The sequence below is a fragment of the Stegostoma tigrinum genome, chromosome 3 (genome assembly GCF_030684315.1).
Source record: "Stegostoma tigrinum isolate sSteTig4 chromosome 3, sSteTig4.hap1, whole genome shotgun sequence".
NCBI lineage: Eukaryota > Metazoa > Chordata > Chondrichthyes > Orectolobiformes > Stegostomatidae > Stegostoma > Stegostoma tigrinum.
This window is the reverse complement of record NC_081356.1, coordinates 45,726,929-45,750,057: the sequence shown is the minus strand read 5'-3', so window position 1 is coordinate 45,750,057 and position 23,129 is coordinate 45,726,929.

Sequence of the window (23,129 nt, the reverse complement as noted above, 5' to 3'; positions counted from 1 at the left end):
TGGTTATCATCAGACTCTTAATTCTAGACTTTTATTGTATTCAAATTCCATCATCTGCTGTCATAGATTTTGAATCCAGGTCCCCAGAACATTACCTGCGTTTCTGGCTAATATCAGGATAGTACTACTAAGTAACACCTCCTCTTCATTAGATAATGACTGACATGTATCAGATTTAAAAGGGACCTAAGAGGAAACATTTTTTCTCGCGGACGGCAGTGCATGTATGGAATAAGCTGCCAGAGGAAGTGGTGGAGGCTGATACAATTACAACATTTAAAAGACTGCAGGGTAGGCATAAGAAGTGGGTGGGTTGAGAGGGATATGGGCCAAATGCTGGTAAATGGGACTAGATCAATTTAGGATACCTGGTCAGTATGGACAAGTTGGAGCGAAGGGTCTGTTTCCATGTTGTACAGCTCTATGACTCCATGAATACTCCATTTAATCCTATATTTGAATACATGTGTCTTTAAACTCATTTTTCTCGATCTTAGTTTTGGAGTTTTCAATTGAGCTAACCTCAACAGCTGTTTTGGAAATGCAGCTCCAGAATTCAACCAACCTTTGTACATGATGCTTTTTGACATCACGTTTAAGGAAAGACTGATAAAAACCTCTAAGGCTTTCCAATTATAATATAAACTGAAAGCGTCCATCTGCTAAGGAAATCGCTTCATTTGTTAACACACATCTTGAGTATAGCTGAAAAGAAAGACACATTGAGTTGAACTTTATTGTCTTGGTGTCACCAGGATAATTTGTAGGAAATGCCACTGTGGGTGGAAAAACTATGTTTATGCCACATGAAAATAGAGTGCTAGTTTGTTGATAAATTAACTCTGATGGGGAGAGATGCTATCCAGGAGAATAATGACTGACAATAGCTGTCAAGTCTTATTTGAATTGATCAGGATGTTGCCTTGATAAATGAACCCTAAAATGGCTTTCACCTATTTTTGTTCAGTAAAACAGATGCAGCTACTAATAGTTGAAATCCAAAGAACAGGGACGAGATAGAAAGAAAGTAGTGACAATTACATAAAAGATAAAGGGAGCGAAAAAAGTGTGTTATAATAGTGGCAAAAATTGATGACCAAATTTTGACTTGCTTCATCTGATTTCAATATCTGGGACCTTTAGTGGGCTAATATGGTTTTACAAAACACTAACACAGATTTAAAGAATAGTGAGTGCAGAGATCGCCTGATCAGGTCAAGTCAAGTTTCGCGAAAGTGACAAGAAAAACCCACTATGAACTAATTAACATGTCACCAAAATCAAAAAAGCAATCAGTCAGATTGATATTTCCTTTTTAATTTTCACTCTCCTGGAAGTTTCAGGCATTGGGATAAAAGATGCACCTGCAGATTATCTAGGCTTTTCACAATGAAGCCAAACACAGCAAGACTGTATTTCAGTCAACTGATTTTAGAAAGAGGGTTAAGGAGAAAAGAAATTGATAAATAACAGCTGAACTGAAAGGCTTGCTCTCTCTGTCTGTCAGTTTTTGTCAGCCTCTCAGATGCTGACAACTGATGAGAAACAAATTGGAGGAATATCGATTTGTCGAGGAGTCATATATATCTCTCTACCAGAGAATTGTGGTAGCAAGATCATTTAAAGTGTTTAAAGAGGAGTTAGATAGATTTCTGAAATATCCTGAACTTGACAGTGATGCTAAATGGTACAAAAGAGGAGTTGAGGCCTGGGTTAGAGCAGCCAAGATTTTGTTGGTTGGTGGGAAAGGCTTGATAGGCTGATTGGCCAATGTTTGCACCTCTTTCTTGTATTCTTATGTATTGACAAATCTTATTAGTGCAGATACAACCCATCAATTCATCCACCACAATCTTAGGCTTAAAACCTAACACCTCATGGACTTTAAGAACTTTTAAGTTGCACATTATTTTATCTTTCTGCAAATTCTGGGCACTCTCCCCTTCTTGATAACTTTATGCTTGTATTTGCAAGTTTGATCTGACATTTTCTTTGGGATAGCAATTAATAAGATTCCTCTTCTTTTCATTCAGGCAACTTTGCAATTGGCTTATTAATTTTGAACAAATGAACAATGTTAGTTAAATTATGATATAGAACATAGAACATAGAACATAGAACATTACAGCACAGCACAGGCCCTTCGGCCCTCGATGTTGTGCCGACCTGTCATACCGATCTCAAGCCCAACTAAATTACACTATTCCATGTGCGTCCATATGCTTGTCCAATGACGACTTAAATGTACTTAAAGTTGGCGAATCTACTAACGTTGCAGGCAAAGCATTCCATTCCCTTACTACTCTCTGAGTAAAGAAACTACCTCCGACATCTGTCCTATATCTTTCACCCCTCAATTTAAATCTCATGCTCGCCGTCACCATCCTAGGAAAAAGGATCTCCCTATCCACCCTATCTAACCCTCTGATTATTTTATATGTTTCAATTAAGTCACCTCTCAACCTTCTTCTCTCTAATGAAAACAGCCTCAAGTCCCTCAGCCTTTTCCTTGTAAGACCTTCCCTCCATACCAGGCAACATCCTAGTAAATCTCCTCTGCGCCCTTTCCAAAGCTTCCACATCCTTCTTCTAATGCGGTGACCAGAACTGTACACAATACTCCAAGTGCGGCCGCACTAAAGTCTTGTACAGCTTCACCATAACCACTTGGTTCCGGAACTCGATCCCTCTATTAATAAACGCTAAAACACTGTATGCCTTCTTAACAGCCCTGTCAACCTGGGTGGCAACATTCAAGGATCTGTGTACATGGACACCGAGATCTCTCTGCTCATCTACACTCACTAAAGAGTACGATTGTCCACCTAGAAAATTCCATGGGTCACTGATTATGGGTTCTGAGAGTCCTTGCCTGGCTGATAAGTCTGATCGTAGATCCTCATTTCCAATCACACATTTGGCATTTATATTTGTGCATTAAAAAGAGTATTGAAAGCCTGTTGATACAGCCAACTGAGAAGCTTAAAAAGAGGAGAGGCTATTCACCTCTTTTCTCCTGATGTTAACTCTGTGAGGAACATCAAGGTCAAAACAAAAGGAACAAATACAATTGGACAATGCTCAGATATAACCCAACAATAAGGGAGCTGAATCATCTCTAGTGGCTGCTTCTGTTAACCTATGTTTTGAATTTCTTAAAGCATCTAAACTATCTCAATGATATCATCAATAATATAAACGAGGGAGCTAAGTGCATGCATGCTTAGCAATACACAGCCGGTGTTACCATGCCTTGCAACCACACTAAACCACAGAGACCTACAGCTTTGACAGTACAACAACACAAGTCATGCCACCACTGGCCCCAAAGGGGAGACAAGAGGGCAAATCAATTCAAGTTTCTTCTTTTGTTTAATATAAAGGTTATTTGAATTCAATAAAAATCTGAAATTATTAAAAAAACTAACCGAATGACCATTTGGCCACTCTTGACTGTTATGAAAATCATCTCATTCACTCATAGAAAAAAAATCTGTCGTTCTTACCAGATCTGGCCTACATGTGAGCCTAGCCCCACAGCAATGTGGTTGACTATTAACTGCCCTCTGGGCAATTAGTGATGAGCCTAAATGCTGGCCTATCCTGCAACACCCATGTCCATTGAACAAGTACAAACATGCTGGAAAGATTATCTGGAGCAACACCAATGGATAATGAACCCCTAAATCTCCTGAAGCAGCATAATTTCACACATTATTCCAAAGACCAAAGTCTTCAATGTGCGCATTTATATTGAAGCGAAATTGATTTTGCAGTTCACACAAGCTGAGAAGTATTTTGAGCTTTGAGGAATTATTAAGATACAAGCTGATGGGGTGGAAATTATCGTGGCTGATGAAATTCAATGCAGAGGAGGGCAGTGCAAAATATTTTTATAGGAAAAAGAAGAGTTGAAATAGAACATAGCAAACTCTATTATTGTGATGATTAAGACATTTTGAGTGCTCTGCATCATTTCAGAGAAGTTGCTGGAGTCCAGGGCCTCTTTAATTTTGCTGTTTATTCAACACTCTATAAACTAATTAAACTTTTAGATTGAAAGCAGGGTTTAGACAGGAGCATCTCTCTACAGTTATGTAGTAATAGTTGCTGTATTTATTATTCTGTTAATTTTTCCAATAGACTTGTTCTTTTTTTTTCCAATTTCTTCTTTGTTTCATTTAATTTTAACTACAGTGAGTGCATAAAGTATGTTTTTCTTTAAATCCTTTAGTTTGAGCAATCAAGTTGCATCTGGAACACAACACCTTACATTTACCTTTAAAACAAGAAAAAGGTTAGAGTCTAGACTATCTTCTGAATATTTTGAGGGGGTTTATTCTGGTCCACAACAAATTAGGAACTTTGTCAGGATCAAAATCTGTAATTTCAAGTTGAATTTAGAATGATTGGACTCGAAGGCTGCGAGCGATCAGTGTTCGTGTCTTTTATTTCGGGTGTTGCATTTGGTTGGTTTGAACTCTGTGTGCCTAGTAATAGTTCTGTCAATCACTGAGTTTTATAATGGGTGGAAGAAGTCACTTCCGGAATTTACAGACAGTGAACAAGGCAAGGCTTTTGGAAATTGCCAAACAAGCTGGAGTTGGGTTTGCCTATATCCGTTGGGAAAGATGGGATAGTTGTAGCAATTATGCCACATTTATAATTGCCAGGAATGTCATCAGAATATTTTGAGATGGATAAAATTCAACTGCAAATGAACCTGCTTGAACTTGAAAAAGGAAATAAAATTGTTTGAATTACAGTTAAAAGCAGAAGAAAGGCAGCAAGATAGTTAGAACTTCAGAAGTTGGCAATTAGAGAGAAAAAATGACCTTAAAGGGCAGAGGCGAAGGTAGAAGGTAAGTTTAGTAAAGTGGAGTGTGATGACAAGCAAATTCATCATTGCCAAAGGCCTGGTGGGAATCTATTTAAATCTGCCCAAGCATTGCCAAAGTTCAATCAGAAGGATATAGAAGTATTTTTCAATTCATTTGAGAAAGTGGCTAAACGAATGAAATGGCTGGTGATCATATGGTTATTGTTGATCCAAACAAAGTTGGTCAGTAGTGCTAATGAGATATTTGCATTGCTATCAGAGGAGGCAGCATCTGCGGAGTATAATGAGATGAAAAATATCATCTTAAGCTCATTGGAGCTGGTATCTGAAGCCTACAGGCGGTGTTTCAGGAATCTAATGAAGGATTCTGGTCAAACATATATTGAGTTTGAAAGGATCAAACAAAATAATTTTAATAGGTGAATAAGGGCATTGAAACTAGATCAGACCAAACATATGAAGCTGTAAGAGAGATAATTATTTGGGAAAAGTTCAAAAATTCACTTCCTTGCAGTAGTGAGAATTCATGTGGAAGAGCAGAGAGTTAAAACTGCAAGATTAGCAGTGGAAATTACAGATGATTATGGGTTGGTTCATAAATAAAAGTTGAGCTTCTGACTTCAATTTCACTCTGTGAAAGCTATAAATTGGGGAAAAGAGGTGGTAAGGGAAAAGGAGATCTCATTAAAGGTAGTAAAAATAGTTTAACACGGTAAAAATGACAAAGTGGATGTTTTTACTTCAGATAAATTAACTGATTTAATAGAAAGATGAAAAACTAAAGCAGTTGTATTTAAAAAAACAACATACAGAGAAGAAGAACCTGAAAGTACCACAGAATGTTACTATTTTAGAAACAAAGCCTTGATGAGGAAATAGAGACCATCACATTTGCAGGCAAATGAAAACTGAGCAGAAGTTCATCAATGATAATGGGAACTGCAGGTGCTTGAGAATCCAAGATAACAAAGTGTGGAGCTGGATGAACACAACAGGCCAAACAGCATCTTAGGAGCACAGAAGCTGACATTTTGGGCCTAGACCCTTCATCAGAGAGGGGGATGGGGAGAGGGAACTGGAATAAATAGGGAGAGAGGGGGAGGCGGACCGAGGATGGAGAGAAAACAAGATAGGTAGAGAGGAGAGTATAGGTGGGGAGGTCGGGAGGGGATAGGTCAGTCCAGGGAAGATGGACAGGTCAAGGAGGCGGGATGAGGTGGTAGGTAGGAAATGGAGGTGTGGCTGGAGGTGGGAGGAAGGGATGGGTGAGAGGAAGAACAGGTTAGGGAAGCAGAGACAGGCTGGGCTGGTTTTGGGATGCGGTGGGGGGAGGGGACGAGCTGGGCTGGTTGAAGTTCATCAAGTTGTATTGCCAGTGGGTTATAGAAATGAAGTATTGCAAGTCGCACATAAATTACCAGTAGGAGGTCATTTGGGCATAATGACAGTTCAAGCCAAAAAGCAAAAACATTTTCATTAGTTTGGAATGCATAAGATAGTAGTTGAATTTTGCCAAAATGTCATATGTGTCAGGCAATTGGAAAATCTCTGACAGTAATAAAAACAGCACCCTTAATATCCATTCCTGCATTTGAAGAACCCTTTACAAGGGTCTTAATAGGTTGTGCAGCATCCCTGCCTGAAACTAAAAGTGGAAATTCGTATTTGTTGACCATAATGAATATGAGTACTAGGTTTCTAAAGGCTATGCTACTACGCAGTATTGCAGCTAAAAGGATTGTAGAAGAGTTACTCAATCTTTGTTTACTAGGCACAGACCACTCACAGAGATACTATCAGATCACGGGTCAAATTTTACATCAGTGTTAGTAAAGGAAGTTACAGGTTGCTTAGGAGTATAATAATTTAAATCCACTACGTACAATCCAGAATCTCAGGTGACATCAAACTTTAAAGATCATGATGAAGGCTTATAGTCCAGACTGTCCACAGAATTGGAATAAAGGAATTCCATTTGTACTATTAGCGACTAGGGTTAGACCTAATGAATCTACTAAATTCAGTCCATTAGTATTAGTTTTTGGGTATGAGGTGAGAGGACCACTGAAATTAATTAAGGTGAATTCAGTAAGTCAGAGTTCAGAGACCACACATTTGAACTATGTATCAAACTTTGGGGAAAGATTAAATAAAGCAGGTGATTTGGCTGGACAGCATGTAAGAGTAGTACAATATGTAATAAAACAGGAAGTAGACAAGATATCAAAAATTCTGAGACAATCGTATATACTGAAATTTAAAGATAAAAATCCCAGACTGTGTGGATGAAGCTTATTATTAGTAATTCAACTTGAAAAGTAAACACATGGAAGAATGAAAGAATGCAATTGCTGACTCATTGTTGTGACTTTGATGAAGAAAAATGCAGGTATTTGACCACGGGGAAAAGAAGGACCAAGATCAAAGATTTTTAAAAATGAAGTCATCTTTATATATTGATGGCTCTATCCTTCAGGGGCGAGGTATGACAATACTATGGCTTTTCGGAGTATATTTTGTCCTGGCTTTCTTTTGGAGAGAGGTTTTGAGCTGTCTCCTCCAACCCAGTAAAGTAAACATCTTGTGAGTCCTTTTTTTTATTATAAGAACAATAGAAGCAGCCTGAATGGGTCTGATCAAGATCCCATAGAACCAGGATTTTCATTATTTCAGTTGTAGCAGTTATTCCTGGGGGCACAGCAAGGTTAGAAACCATAGTAAATCTCTCTAGGCTGCGACAGTCTCTGAGATTTCTCCTGATGTTTTTCCTCTGGGGCTGCTGGAGTTATAAATGAGACATCCTGTTTTCTGACTTTGTCTTTTTGCCCAGGGTGTGTTTATGAGCTATTACTATATTGGAACAGCTAATTAGTAGCAGTTACTGTATTCTTATCCTCTTAAGCTTTCCAACGGAGTTAAGTTATTCCAATTATTTCTTTCTTTTGTTATATTTTAACTACAGTGGATGAATAAAGTTGATGAATAAATTTTAAATCTGCAGTTTGGCCATTGAATTGCACCTGGAATGAATGTCTCATATTTAAATAAGAAAAAGGTAGGATCTAGACTATCTTCCAAATGTTTTGAGGAGTTTTGGTATGCTCTATAGTGACAGTTTTGGCAGGCATGTTTTCTACTCCGATCATCACTAAAGCAACATCAGACAGCAAAAAACAAGAAAGTTAGTGAGATAACACAAATATTGAGGAAACTAATAAATCACAGAACATAGAACTGTGCAGCACAGAAATAGGCCCTTCAGCCCATGATGTTGTGTCAAACATGATGTCAAATTCTGTTTGCCCTTGGCTCATATCCCTCCATTCCTTGCATATTCATGTGCTTATCTAAAAGTCCCTCAAATAGCTCTACTGTATCTGCCTCCACCTACACCCCTGGCTGTGTATTTCACGTTCCTACCACTCTCTGTGTAAAAAGCTGCTCCTCACATTTCTTTTGAACTTTCCCACTCTCACTTTAAGTGCATGCTCCTAGTTAGAGATTTCAATTCTAGGAAGAAGAATTCTGACTGTCAATCCTATCTGTACATCTCATAATCTTACTGATTTCTATCAAGTTTCTCCTCAGCCTGTGCTGCTCCAGAGAAAACAACCGAGTTTTTCTAACTTCTCCTTACAGTTCATGCCTCCTAATCCAGGCAGCATCCTGGTAAACCTCTTCTGCAGCCTCTGCAAAGCCTCCACATCTTTCCTGTAATGTGATGACCAGAATTGAGTGCGACACTCTAAGTGTGGCCTAACTGAAGTCTTACAAAGCTGCAAGATGACACCCTGACTCTTGTACTCAATTCCTCAAGCAGTAAAGGCAAGCATGCCATACACCTTCTTTACTGTCCTATCTATTGAGCGGTCACTTCAGGGAGGGATGGACTTGAACCCCAAGATGACTCTCTACATTCATGCTGTTCAGGGTCCTGCCATTAACCATATAGTACAATACAAGTATGCTCTACTTCAGTTATTGATTCATTTTCAACTGAGGGACTCAGAAAACATATCAGGTTAAATTTTCACAATCCAGAAAGACATGTGAGTAAGTTAGGGAAATATAACAAGTTCAAAAATATTAGATTCTCAATGTTGGAGAAAGAAAATTCCAAACTTCCCAGCAATGTTTGAACTGTAAGATGGAGTCTCACTAGTCAGCAGCGAGAAACTTATTTCATCCATTTATTTGCTAATAGTGCTGATAGTTGCCTCATTGACAGGCACTATTAATAGTACTGTACTCTTCTCCCTTATGCCGGACAGCAACGATTTCAATACGAAATTACATGGTGGCTGCTTACTCCTCCAGTCACTCTGGCGGACAACAGTCCTCAATATTTCATTTTACCCGCTATGGGCAGGGACCACCTACACCTTCTCTCCACAGAGGTCAGCATCAGACAACCTCACCACATCATCCCGGCACATTACTAACGCATTAGAATAGAGTTCTCCACTTCAATGTACTGCTATCTTTTATTGTATTGTTGCTGCCAGAACAGCTTTCCTGTAGAGATGGGCGCTCAATTCATGGATAGTAACAGGGTGCATCTCAAGGTTCCTTACTTGCTGTCTTAGCATTTAGTCACTTTGGACCTATTTGGATGCTTACTGGAACTCTGCCTTACCTTGTCATGTTTTACATTTCTGCCTCATTGAAAACTTAAGAACGTAAGAAATAGTAGCAGGAATAGGCTATCTGGCCTGTCGAGCCTACTCACTCTTTAATAAGATAACAGTTGATCTTCTTGTGGACTCAACTCCACTTGCCCACCAGCTAACCATAAACCCCCTTAATTCCTAATTGTTCAAAAATACGTCTTTGTCTTGAAAACATTCAATGAAGTTGCCTCAAATGCTTCACTGGCAGGGAATTCCACAGATTCACAGACTTTTGGGTGAAGTTCCTCCTAAACTCAGTCCCGAATCTGCTCCCCCTCATTTTGAGGCTAGGCCACCTAATTCTAGTTTCACCTGCTAGTGGAAACAACCTCCTGGCCTCTATCTTATCTACTCTCTCCATAATTTTATGTGTTTCTATTAAATGCACCCTCACTCTTCTAAATTCCAATGAGTATAGTCCCAGTCTACTCAGTCTCTCCTTACAAGACAACCATCTCAACTGCTGAATCAACCTAGTGAACCTCCTCTGTGCCCTGTCCAGTACCAGTACATTTTTTTTTCTCAAGTAAGGAGACCAAAACAATACAAACTACTCTAGGTGTGGCCTCACCAGCATCCTATACAGCTGTGGCATAGTCTCCCTATATTGAACTTAAAGGCTGAGAGTAGTTTGGTCTTGCTTTGCCATGTATTGCAGACAAAAACATAAGCAGTTGGCCATTGTTGTCAGCACTGATCAGCCAAGGATGTGGACACGTCGCTGAATGTGTAATCAGAAAAGAGCAGCTCAGACTGTGAACACATTTGTATAAAAGTTAGCAGCTAGACAAGACACATTTGCGTTTACCACCCTTTCAAAAATGCAGAGGTATAGGGGTTAAAAGTGAACTTCAATTCTAGTCTTTGTGTGTCAGTGGCCTGATCTTATTGTGTGTGGATTTGTGTACTGTGAAAGTCACAGCTCTTAGATCAGCTATTCAAACACCTCTGCACTGTACATGATGCAAAAGACCCCGTCTCACTCTGAGTACTATTAGTCAGCTACTGCTAAAAGGAATCAGGACAGAAGTGTTTCAAACAACCTTCAAACCAAGAATTTCAAAATTAATTGTTCAGGTGCCTTTGTCAATTCTACCAATAACCTATACTGCAACGACCACGATGTTCAAACATCTACGCTTCACTAACAATCCAGAGACTGGTCAGTTTTTTTTTATTAACTGATCTTTTCAGATTCATTTCTTGTTTCTTATCTGTATGTATGTATATTAATTCTACTCACTTTTAGTCATTAATAAATCTATTTGTTTTGTTAATTTAACAAAGCCTGGCTAAATTGGCTTCTTTTAAAATAAATGTTCAAATAAGTCTGGGAGAACAGAAAGGGAATGTTTTCAAATTAACATTGTTGCAACTGAGTGAGCAAGAGGATAACAAAGGGAAGCCAGTTCACCCCTCCTCACCTGGCAGCTCAGCAGTTTGCAGTATCCTATCTGGACACATAATAAACTGGAGAACATTGTCCAGGAATTGTTTGCAGTAGCGTTCAAACTATTTAGCAAGCCATTTATTTTATCAAAGATAGTGGATGAAATTACAAATTTATGCCTTGAAAGATTGGGAATCCCTCATTAAATTGCTTTTACTAGAGAAAAAGAGAAAGGAAAATTATTGGAAACTATTTTTATTGTAGCAGAAAGGGGATAAAGTCAGCCATTTTAGTAAACTCATAGAAACATATCAGAAAGTCAGGAAGACAGATCAAAGACAGACAGAAAGGTAGTCCACAAGTCCAGGAACATCAAGAAGCATATAAATAGAAAATTAGCACCTTAGTCTCCCGAACCAGAAGAAATCGATCTCCCTGAATTTCTAGTTATATCACAAAATAAGTTTGTGACTGAAGCTCGTCTTTTAATGTTAATTAGACTAAATATTAGTAATGTTTAAAACATTAGTTGGTCATACCTCTGAATTCACAAAAGATTTAAAAAGTAAAGCTTGGAGTAGGATAACTCTTGGTTAAATATTATACAGATATTTAATTTTTGTGAGGGTTCATACAAAATCATTGTGAGAGTATTGGATAGCTGCTGAAATTTACAAGAGACATGTTTATTCATCCTAGCATAAATAAACGAGTTCCAAAAATAGAAAAAGTAACTATCTTTGAAGAAAACACAAGTTATGTGTGAAGCTTGTTATCATGTGACAGGCAGCATTTGTGAAGGTTGAGCATTTAATATTCTCTCACAAAGTGGCATGTTGTGGGTTCATGTTCATAATTGTCCAAGCCTCATTTATATCATCCAGGCAAGTGCTGATTGAGATTTGGAATTGTTTCAGATGTTGATAGGTTATGAACAGACTTTTAACTTTCTGCGTGTTTTTCCTAAATCACACAATACACATGCACTGAAATATGTAAACAATTAATTTATTTTGATTTTGTTTGTAAGTGAGAAATTGCTACAGTTGGCTGTGCGCCAATGTGCCCCATTAAACATAGCATGCTACCATTGTATCCATAGTAAAGTTAAAAGGAACTATTTTGGTGATGCCTTGATATCTGAGAGTGGATATCCTGTTTGTTTTGCATTCCACACCTTGTAATGTCCCTGTTTCATAATGATTTCAGTCTGTTAAAAACCATTAGTGAGAAATCAAGACATATGTTTCTCACTCTAAGATCCCTATTTTTGTATCTTATAAACTTTCCATAATTTTGCAACTAAACTGTTTTTGCTTGGATCTCATATGCTGCAGTTTGCAGAAGAATGCTGAGGATGCATGACCTTAGAAACTCCTGTCTACATACACTATTCAGCAAATTATCTAGGCTCATCTTGAATTAGTCAGTGCCTGGTTAGTATGTGTAGTACCCATTAACCTCGTGGAGAGCCTGTTAGTACCCCATTACCACCAGGGAAAGGGTAAGGAATTTAGTCAAGCGTGAGGGATACTCCCTCCATTCAGTGAGTTGGTGAGTCTGTAAAGGGATAAAACATCAGTAAATGTTCAAAAACTTTGAAAATGAAATACAATGATAGCATGTCAAGAAGGAATAATAAGTGAAGAGATTAATTGATATTCAGATTGGACATATTGATAAGCATCATTTTTCTGTTCAATGTGACCGTAGTTGTTGCAGTTAGAACTACTTTGATTTGAGCTTATAGATTGTTCATTTCAAATAGGTTACTGCTATGTCAATGAAAAGCAATTTGAAAACTTGGATGATTTTGTAAAAGAGAAAAAAAAAGGACTCAATAGCAGATAGAAAATTTTGGTCTCTACTTCTCCCTACGTAGAAAAGTGAATTTTCTGTTCGCTAAGGCAGTGGCTCAGCAGTTAGCACTGCTGCCTTTCAGCATCTGGGACCTGAGTTTGACTCCAGTCTTGGGCAACTGTTTGTGTGAAGTTTGCACATTCTCCCTGTGTCTGTATGGATGTCTCCCATTTCTGACCACAGGCCAAGATGTGCAGGTTAGGTGGATTGGCCATGCTAAATCACTCATAGTGTCCCAGACTGTGCAGACTAGGTGGATTAGACAAGGGAAATTCTAGGTTACAGAGATAGAGTAGGGGCGTTAGGGTCTAGATTGAATGTTCTTCATAGACTTTGTGTGGTTTCAATATGCCAAATGGCTTGCTTCCACATTGATTCTATGACTCTATATGAAGAGTGGGATACTTTTTAAGAGTACAGTTTTCTATTCCAGAGGTAATAAAATTAATAGCCAGACATAAGAAAAAAGCAATAGCCAGCATAATGAGTTAACCGAGCAAAGATCAAATTCTTCTTGTTGAGATAAACTTTTCGTGATTGAGGTCTCCCTCCTGAGAGATTTTGATCACTTTCTCACAAATAAGTAGCAAGAATCCTACCTGTCTGAACTTTCATCTCATTAACAACACTACTTACATGAATTAAATTCCCATTCCCAACTCAGTCTTTCACAGATAGTAGGAACTGCAGATGCTGGAGAATCTCAGATAACAAGGCATAACGCTGGATGAACACAGCAAGCCAAGCAGCATTAGAGGAGCAGGAAGGCTGACGTCTTTCTGAAGAAGGGTCTAGGCCCAAAATGTCAGCCTTCCTGCTCCTCTGATGCTGCTTGGCCTGCTGTGTCCATCAAGCTCTACACCTTGTTATCTCAGTGTTTCACAAACCTGTTCATAGCAAATGTGTTCCTGTCAACCTTGTCCTCTGGCTCCATTCCAGATGATTATATGACTGCCGCAAGCATGAGAGATTCATTGTTTGATGTCTTTGCTTTTGCTGTTAGCTCGACATGTGCTGTCGGTTCATCCAAGTGCACCGAGGCAGGGTGTGTCCATAGCTTATGATAAAACCCAACTCAAAAGCCTCACAGCGCCAGAGACCCGGGTTAAATTCCAGCGTCGGGCGACTATCTGTGTGGAGTTTGCACATTCTCCCCACCTGCGTGGGTTTCGTCTGGGTGCTCCGGTTTCCTCCCACAGTCCCAAATGTGCCGGTTAGGTGGATTGGCCATGCTAAATTGCCCATAGTGTTCAGGGAGGTGTAGATTAGGTGGGTTATAGGGGGATGGATCTAGGTGGTATGCTCTGAGGTTTAGTGTGGACTTGTTGGGCCAAAGGGCTTTTCCACACTGTAGGGATTCTTAATCTCATAATTCTAATTCTAATTCTAATTCTAATTCTAATGCTCCAGTCTGATCTACAATGGTGTTGCAGAGGCTGCAAAGCAAATCACAATGTGCTAATGACTGGTCAGAGTGTTTCCACCAATTCTACTTCTGAAGATCTATTAATTTATCTGGTTCACTGTGATAGAGTATAACCTAACAGAAAGAATCAAGAGTGAGTCTTACTGAGAAAGAGTAACAGATGTACTTTTTTGCATAAGAAAGCAGTAGGCACAAGTTAGTGTGGAGCTGAAGGAACACAGCAGGCCAGGCAGCACTAGAGGAGCAGGAAAGCTGACATTTCAGCTGTTCGTTTACTTTCAGTGAGTCAAAATCTTGGAACTCCCTCCTTAACCAGCATTATGAGCTTCTCTATATTGCATGAATTGCTGCAGTTTGTAAAGGCTGCTCACCAGAGAGCTTTCTCCAGAGAGATGACTTGCTTAATTGCTCGAGGTTGCAGGCATCTCACTGCAGTCAAACCACATCTATATTTCCTTGCCTTCCCAACATCTTCTCAGGGTGGGAAGACAAAGAACAAAGAACAAAGAACAAAGAAACCTACAGCACAGGAACAGGCCCTTCGGCCCTCCAAGCCTGTGCCGATCAAGATGCTCTGTCTAACCTGTCATCTATTTTCTAATGGTCTGTGTCCATTTGCTCCCTGCCCATCCATGTACCTGTCCAAATATATCTTAAAAGACGCTAACGTGTCTGCGTCTACCACCTCCGCTGGCAACGCGTTCCAGGCGCCCACCACCTTCTGTGTAAAGAACTTACCATGCATATCTCCCTTAAACTTTCCTCCTCTCACTCTAGACTCAGTCCAATGTTTGAGTTCTGCTGATATTTTAGATGATTGCCTTTTGTAGAAATGCAATAATATGTTCTGGCACACTTTACTACTATCAGATGCTATCATACCATATACAACAAAAATAATGTCCAAATAATGTTTTACAGGAATGGATATCTTAACATCTTCAATCTTTAGCAAAATATACCCAGTCTACTTGTCAAATTTTTTGAGCCAATATTTATAAAATTTTATCAACTTCATTCCTGTGGGTCTTTGAAATTCCCACTTATTCTGTTCCTAACAGACCAGATCATGTTTAATCCCAAATACTTCTGATCTATGTTCAGTGATACATTCCCACCCATGTAATTTATCATTAGTTGTGTTCCATGACAGCAGTTCACATGTCAGACTTTCATCTCCCTGAGTCATTAGGTCTTGTTAACACCACTTTCCTCTTTTTAACTGCATCACTAATCCACTGAATAGACCAGATTCACAAACAGGAACTGATTAAAAAAAACTCACTGGAACCCATGCAATCAAAAGGTAATGCAGTGTGCTGAAAATTTCATTTAATTCTATTTCAGTCGTATGGACATCGTTCACTCATTTCTGCACTTTAAATGATTTTCTTGGGTGCTTATTTTACTTCAATGTAAAATTAAAGATTCAGAATTTTTATCTGCTCGCACAGCTTTGTACAGAACTGTGCACTTGCTATTCAGAGAGCTATGAGAGGTGGTGGGATGGCTGCAGTCAGAAGACAGTCAGCTATCCCAATTCCGACATAGATCAACTAGTCATTGGTCCACAAGCATAGTGGTCACGACAGTGAGGAGTTATATTTAGGAAACCAGAGAACTTCTTTTTGTTTGATCCAACTAGGGGAGCATTAGTTGTTACGTGCTGTTCAATAGCTGTTGCAGTTCTACGGATGGAGATAGCCCTTCCCTCCCCAAAGCTCAAGGACATGGAAATGGATTTGATTTCATAGAGAGAGATTGGAGATTTTTAAAGCCAAAAATGCAAAGTTGTATGCTCAATGATCTGCATAGCTTGCATATTTTTTTCTATTCATTTGTGTAAAGTGGACATTGCTGGCTGGCTAGCATTTCTTGCACATCCCTAACTGCCCTTGAGAATTGGCTGAAGACTGTCTTCTTGAACTGCTGCAGTCCACCTTCTGTAAGTTGACCCACAATACTATGAGGGAAGGAATTGTAGAATTTTGACCCAGCGGTAGTAAAGGAACAGCAATATATTTTCAAATCAGGATGAGTGGCTTGGAGGTGGTGCTCCCACATATCTGCTGCTTTTTCCTGCAAGATGGAAGTGGTTGTGGGTTTGGAAGGTGCTGTCTGAGGATCTTTGGTGAATTTCCTCTGTGCACACTGTTGCTACTGAGCATCAATATTGGAGGGAATGGATGCTTGTGGATGTTGTGCCAATTGTCCTGAATGATGTCAAGTTTCTTGAGTGTTAGTGGAGCCGCACCTATCCAGTCAAGTGGCGAGTATACTCGCTGTAGTATTCCTAGCTTCTTGTCTGCTCTTGTAGCCACTTTGTTTTATGTAGTGAGTCCAGTTGAGTTTCTAGTCAAGTGTAACCCCTCAGGATGTTGATAGTTGGGGATTCAGTGATTGTAACACCATTGAATACCAAATGGTGGTGGTTAGATTATGACTTGTTGACGATGGTCATTGTCTGGCATTTGTGTGGCATGAATGTCACTTGCCACAAGTCAGCACAAGCCTGGATATTGTCCAGGTCATGATGCATTTGAACATGGGCTATTTCAGTATCTGAAGAGTCGCAAATGGTGCTGAACATTGTGCAATCATTGGCTAACATCCCCACTTCTGACCTTATGATGGAGGGGAGGTCATTGATGAAGCAGCTGAAGATGGTTGGGCCAAGGACACTATCCTGAGGAACTCCTGCAGAGTTGTCTTGGAGCTATGATGATTGACCTCTAACAACCACAGCCATATTCCTAAGTGTGAGGTCTCACTCCAACCGCCGGAGAGGTTGCCCCCTGATAGCCATTGTTTCCAGTTTTGCTAGGGCTCCTTGATGACACAATCTGTGAAATGTACCGTTGATATTAAGACTAAGACTCTCACCTCACCTCAGGAGTTTATCTCTTTTGTCCATATCTGGACCAAGGCTTTTTTGAGGTCAGGAGCTGAGTGGCCTTGAGCGAATCCAAACTGGGCATCACTGATGAAGTTATTGCTGAACAAATGACGGAGAGTAGTCTGATGGTGCGGTAATTGTTTGGGTTGGATTTGTCATGCTTTTTGTGTACAGGACATACTTCGGCAATTTTCCACATTGCTGGGTAGATACCAGCATTGTAACTGTGCTGAAACAGCTTGACTAGGGAGCAGCAAGTTCTGGAGCACAAGTCTTCAGTACTATTGCTGGAATGTTGTCAGGGCCCTTAGCCCTTGCAGAATCCAATATTTCCAACCATTTCTTAATATCACGTAGAGTGAATCAAATTGGCTGAAGACTGGTGTTTGTAATGCTGGGTGCCACTGAAGAATGCTGAGATGGATTATTCACTCGAATGCTTCAGCCTTATCTTTTGCGCTGATATAATCAGCTCTTCCATCATTGAGGATGTGGATATTTGTGGTGCCTCCTTCTCCAGTGAGTTGTTTAATAGTCCACCATCATTCACGACTGGATGTGGCAGGACTGCAGAGTTTAGATCTGATCCGTTGGTTGTGGGATCACTTAGCTCTGTCTATCACTTGCTGCTTTCGCAGTTTGGTATGCAAGCAGTTCAGTTTGGTGCCTACACCAGGTTGACACCTCATTTTCAGATATGCCTGGTGCTGCTCCTGGCATGGCCTCCTACACTCTTCATTGAACCAGGGTTTGACCCCCTGCTTGATGGTCATGGTTGAGTGGAAGATATGCCCGACCACGAGGTTACAGATTATGCTGGAGTACAATTCTACTGTAGTTGATGGCCCACAGCTCCTCATGGATGCCCAGTCTTGACTTGTGGGATCTGTGTGAATTCTGTCCCATTTAGCAAGTGGTAGTACCACTCAACACGATGGAAGTTATTCTTAATGTTAAGGTGGAACTTTGTCTCCACAAGGACTGTGTGATGGTCACTCTTACTGATACTGTCGTGGGCAGATGCAACTGCAGCTGGCAGATTAGTAAGGATGAGATCAAATATGTTTTTCTTCTTGTTAGTTTCCTCACCACTTGGTGCAGACCCAGTCTAGCATCTAAGTCCTTTAGGACTTGACCAGCTCAATCAGTAGTACTGTTGCTGAGCCACTCTGGGTCGTGGTCACTGAACTCCCCCACCCAGAGTACAGTTTGTGCCCTTGACATCCTCTGTGCTTCCTCCAAGTGGTGTTCAACTTCGAGGAGTACTGGTTCACCAGTTGATAGTTGAAGGCATGTGGTAATCAGCAGGAGGTTTCTTTGTATATGTTTAACTTGGAGCCATGGGGTCCAGAGTCGATGTTGAGGGCTACCAGTGCAGCTCTATTGCAACCTAATCAGGAAGGCCATGAGAAGATTTGATCAAAGTTTTCAAAATCACAAGGGTTTTGGACAGAACAGGTAGGGAGAAACTGCTCCTGATTTTGAAAGGGTTGAGAATGACAGGGCACAGATTTAAAGAAGCAAGGTCAACATCAGAAAAATGTTTTTATACAAGTGCTTTGGATCGGGCATAAATTGAACAAATCCGGTCTGGAAAGTGCCTGTCAGGGTGGAAGAGGCAAGCTTAATTGAGGCACCCAAGAGAATAATGGATGATCATTTGAATTACAGCATGCACGGGGTTATGAAGAAATGGCAGGAGAATTGCATGAAGTCATATTATGTATTCAGAGTGTGATGGGCCAAATGGTTTTTTTCTGTCTACTAACAGTTTTATGATTTCATCAAATGCACAAGTCCGAAGTTAACATTCAGATAACAATAATTACTTACCCTAATATTGTCTATCACCACAGTGATACAAATCTGAGGGCAAAATGAATGATGCACACAGTCAGCATTTACAAGGTGCACACGTAATAAATAGCTTACAGAATGCAAGGTCTTTCTTTTTGGTATAAAGTGGTGCAGATAGCTTACATGGTATAATTCATTCCTTATTGAAGTCCATTCTGAATTAATTGGAAAATGAACTATCTTTCAAACCATTCCAGTGCAAAATCTTATATTTTTGAGACTAAGTGCAGCATCAAGCCAAAGAACAGAATGTACTCCTACTTGGAAATGTGACGGATTTATTCACATGATTGCTTTCTTCTCAGCTCATTGTATGTGCAAACATAGATAAAGCATCAAAAGTGATGTGCAGGTGGGCAGGATTCTGTTCTTTGCTAGGACCTTCTGGGCTTTAGATTCCATGCATCATATTTCAAAAGGCACTTCGATAACATTTCACTCCCTGTAGCGCATTTCATGTGGTACCACACCCTATGACTCCTGAGAGGTTTTCCTGAAGGCAGTTCAAGAGAGAAGGGAAGTTATTTTCTCTATGGACAATAACAAAGGTCTATTTTGATTGAAAGGACCAGCCTGGACAGAGGTGCTTGCAAAGGGCAGAACCTATAGCTAGCTCAAGAAACCTGGCTCCAATATTACAAGAGGATGAGTGATTTGCTGCATCATTTTACTCAATGTTTCATGACCATATGAAGGAGTTAGCATTCTAATGTTACCACTGCAGAGCACTCTCACATACAAAATTGGATGCCAGACATCTGCATCAGATGCCTCATATGTAGCCAATATCTGTCACTTCATTGCAGCTACTAACATAACAATACTGGCACCATAGTAATACTGGGTCTCTCACATCAGCTAAGGCTCATATTTAAAACATGAAAGGAACCACGTCAATCAGCAACTCACTCACCATTAACTCACTGATCTTATATCACTGCTGAGGGAATATACCAATCTGATAGATTTTACCAATGGCTTTCATAGGACAAACAGAAACCTCTAAAAGATAACTTTGACATGAATATCTCACAGATACCTCAGGTGCACACATGTTTTATTGTTTTGGTATCAATTGCAGCTGTTTGAGAACCCTGAATCACTTTTCATTCCAAACCAATTAAAATATAACTTTCCTCATCCCACATTCACCTTAAAAGTAGTCATGATGTGGAGGTGCCAGTGTTGGGCTGGAGCAGATAAAGTCAGAAGTTACATGACACCAGGTTATGGTCCAACAGGTTGATTTGAAATCACAAGCTTTCAAAGCACTGCTCCTTTGTCCTTCACCTGAAGGAGCAGAAATGCAAAGCTTGTGATTTCAAATCAACTTGTTGGATGGTAACCCGGGGTCATGTGGTTTCTGATTTTGTCCTGAAAAGTAACCCACAAAGTCACAGCTCTGGGGATTGACACCTCTAATTGTAGCTAGTAATGCAGGTTCATGTGCCTGCTCTGATGTTTTGTAATGCTTCACTCTTTCTGCAGGAGCATAAAATGCACAATAAACACAGATGTACCCAGACAGAAGAATGTGGAGGGTGGGGGGGGTCTTTCAGACACAAGCCTCCTGGCTCACTTTGAAGAGAAAATGCTGAGCAAGCAGGAGAGCAAAGAAAATGTTCAATGAACTGAAGAAGAGATTGAATATCCACAACTATCTAGCAAGAAAGCTGGCAATCTATCACTCCCAGCTGTAAATCAAGCACTGAAATTTTAATGAAATTGTAGGTAAGAGTAGCAGCTGGCAACATGAACAAATCACAATGTTTCTCTATGCAGCCTTCACATTCCATTTTCAAGTCAGGACAAACAAAAAGAACTCCAGCCTTCAACCTTTTCTACCTGACTCTCAAATCGCACACTGAACTTCATTTCCACTTCCTCCCGAGAGCCCCAACACCATAGATGTTAGTTTTTAAGGAAGTTGATTACCTTCATATAATATCAATAAATGGCCAAAGGCACTGGGCACTGCAAAGTGGATACGGCTCCTGAAGACTTTCCAGCAATTATATAGCAAATCTGTGTATTGGAAACTCTGATTCAAGATGTGTGTTCCAGAATTTACTGCACGATTAACCAAGCTGTACTGCTTCAACTACAATACCGACCTCAAGCCAACAATGTGGAAAATTGCCTAAGTCTGTCCTGCAAACAAACAACTGGACAAATTCAACATAGATAACTACCCCATCAGTTTTATCTCGATCATCAGAAAGGCAATGGAAGGTGTCATCAACATTATTATCGAGCAGTACCTGCTCAGTAATGACTTGCTCACTGGCACCCAGTTTAGGTTCTACCAGGGCCATTCAGCTGCTAACCTCATTACAGCCTTCATTTGAACATGGGCAAAAGAGATGATTTGCCGAAATGATGTGATAGTGACTGCCCTTCACATTAAGGCTACATTTGATATTTGACCAGACTTGGAATCAAAGAACCCTAGCAATGTTCAACAACATTCATGACTCAGAGATACTGAAGTATTCCACATCCAAATGCAGCAAGACCTGGACAATATCCAGGCTTGGGCTGGCAAGTGGAAAGTAGCATTCATGCCACACAAATGCTAAATGAGATAATCTCTCACTAGACAGAGTCAAACATTTTCCCCATCATGCTCAATTGTATCACCATTACTAAATCCCCTAATATCAACATCCTAGACGTTATCAAGACCAAAAACTGTACCTGATCAGACATATTAATCCTGTAGCTACAAAAGCAGGTCAGAGGCTAGAAACCTTACAACAGGTAACTCACTTTCTGATTGTCAGCCAGCTACAAGGCACAAGTCAGCAGTGTGTTGGAACATTGTCCATTTATCAATTAGAAATATATCACTGTTGCTGAATCAATATTCTGGCATTATCTCCCTAACAGCATTACTTTGAGTTTATCCATATCAAATGGACTGCATTGGTTAACCTCATCCTGCCTCCTTGATCTGTCCGTCCTCCCCGGATTGACGTTTCCGTTCCCCACCTCCCCACCTATACTCTCCTCTCCACCTATCTTCTCCTCTATCCATCTTCGGTCTGCCTCCCTGTCTCTCCCTATTTATTTCAGAACCCTCTCCTCATCCTCCTCTCTGATGAAGGGTCTAGGCCCGAAACGTCAGCTTTTGTGCTCCTGAGATGCTGCTTGGCCTGCATCATCCAGCCCCACACTTTGTTATCTTGCATTGGTTCAGAAAGGCAGTTTTCACCCTTACCATCTCACGGGCATTAAGTATGGATGATAAGTGCCGACTTAGTCAGCAACATCCAGGTCCCATAAATAAATAAATAAAAGCTTTTGAAAAGGAAAAGCCATGAGCCTCAGCAGGTGTACCATTAGGGCTTTCCATCCCATCTCCCACATGTGCAGAGAGAGTTCCCTCAGTAGAGTATCTTGAGTAGGTTCAGGATCACATTTTGGTGAGCACACACTGATATAGGCTTATAGCTAGACTACCAAGGTTTCTAATACTCAGCACATTGTTGGAGAACAGGCTGCTGCCGATCACAGTGCAGAAAATGAGCTGCTGGTGGCAGCAAATAGTAAGCTGAAAGAGATGCAGATGTTGGTTGGAGAACATCTGACAGAGGTGCCAGAGAGCATGTGCGAAATGGAGTGAAGTGCAAATCAGTCTGCTCTCAACGCACTCTGATGTTATGAATCCATTGTGTGACTTTATGATTGCTTACATGGAATGTGTAGTGACTGTTGTGTAATGTGAAGATTCAGGTCCAAAAGGAATTAGTATCTGCTGGATTTAGGCAGGGATCTTTACCCCATCCCTCAAACCTTGGATGCTTTAATTTGCTTAGCTCGTGAGAGGGGTCAAGGGCAATTGATGTGTCTCCATATTCCCCATTCCTTCATGGGGGAGGTACAAAATGCCTTTGTACATTGACAAGGAAAAGGAGAGAAGCTCATGAAGCCTGACAGATCGTGCACCCAGGGATTGTCATTTCAGTACAATTCAGAGTTGCCTTGCCTCATCACTTGCCCTCTGCCTCTGACCCAGACACTACCAGTAGGTCTGCCATTGTTGTTTATTCCAAGAAAAATAAACTGGAAAAATTGCAATGTTTTATTGTCATTGTTCACACTATTGATGTGCACAAATCTGGTCTCTTTATTTAAGAAGTGGCGTAATTGCATTACAAGCAATTCAGAGGCAGTTCACTTGACCCATT